This window comes from Aplysia californica, unplaced genomic scaffold (genome assembly GCF_000002075.1).
Source record: "Aplysia californica isolate F4 #8 unplaced genomic scaffold, AplCal3.0 scaffold00189, whole genome shotgun sequence".
NCBI lineage: Eukaryota > Metazoa > Mollusca > Gastropoda > Aplysiida > Aplysiidae > Aplysia > Aplysia californica.
In genome coordinates, this window is record NW_004797459.1 from 1,165,786 (window position 1) to 1,167,096 (window position 1,311).

The following is a 1,311-nucleotide window of genomic DNA, read 5'->3' on the forward strand; positions in this document are numbered from 1 at the left end:
CCCCCCTCTACATTTATCGTCACTTCTTGACGTGAGATCACGTCAGATACACACCACCTCCCCTGCACAGAACCAATTGATATAAAAAAGCAGACGCGCCCTCTAGAGATACCATTGTTAAACAACCAGAGTATCACTGCGACTGACTTGCAACTTTGTTTGTCTCACAGCCTTTTGGGATCATCAACCAACGTCGCAAGAATTAGCAGAGTAGGTGTAAATCTGAGATTGTCTATGATTCACCTTTCGGAAATCGAAAGTTTTGACAAGCCGTTAGTCCATTCTGATCTTGACGCCCGGGGGTCCGGGGTTCCGGGGGTACGGGGCTCTGGCGGTCCAATCCTTTCCGGCCTGGTGAGATGGGGGGGTTTTCTTGTTGACCTGACACTGATGAAACTTCAGGCGCACACAAACGAACACAAAGGGAGAACAACCGAGCCCGGGGCCTGATTGCCGTATCGTGGTGTGGTATCCACGCTAGATGTCTCCGCTCCAACCCTGATTGACAGCAGTGGTCATTTTCTTCCCAGCCACGTGGTCATTTAGTCCAGGGGCCGGGGAGAGTGGTCAGTCACGCCCACCTACTTAAATGTCGGGGCCCGGGTGAGGAATAAGTGTCCAGGGAGCAGGCAACACTTGGAACGCTCTAGTGGTGGTTCTGCGGAGTGGTGGTTCTGTGGTCTGTCCTTCACAAGAAGCCACATCTTTTTGTTAATAGAAGATGGGATTTTGAAAAATTGTTTTGAAAGGACAATTTATGTTTGTTTGTTTGTTTGTTTTGTCGGTTGCTGTTTTCTTTTTTTTTTTCAAAACTGACTTCTGTTTTAGAATCATAAGCTAGTTGTTAAAATAAAGGCTACTAAGCTCAACATTTTTAGTTCTATTTTTAAAATTATTATTATTTCACTTGCAATCTGTGGTATCGGTTGCATGTTTTTCAGAAATATTTCGTTGAAATCAAGATTCTAAATGTTGATAAAGCAAAGCAATAGAAGTACACAGGGTAGTAGGTACTATTATTAAAAGAATGAAACTGTTGAGGTTTTTATTTCTACTGTAAAATGTAGCTTTCTTAAGACATGTTAACAGCTTGTCCGCGATGTGTGTAAGGTCTGGAAAGCAACATTATCTCGTTAATAGACTACATAATATTGAAACATTTTTCTAAAGTTACTTATTTCTGTACAGACGAATTTCCTCACTAAATACAGTATTTACAATAGACTTTCTAGCCTTTTGTGATATCTACAAGTTGATTTTATGTCAGGTGGTTGCTTCATGGAGTATGTGTGTGCGTGTGTGTGTGTGTGT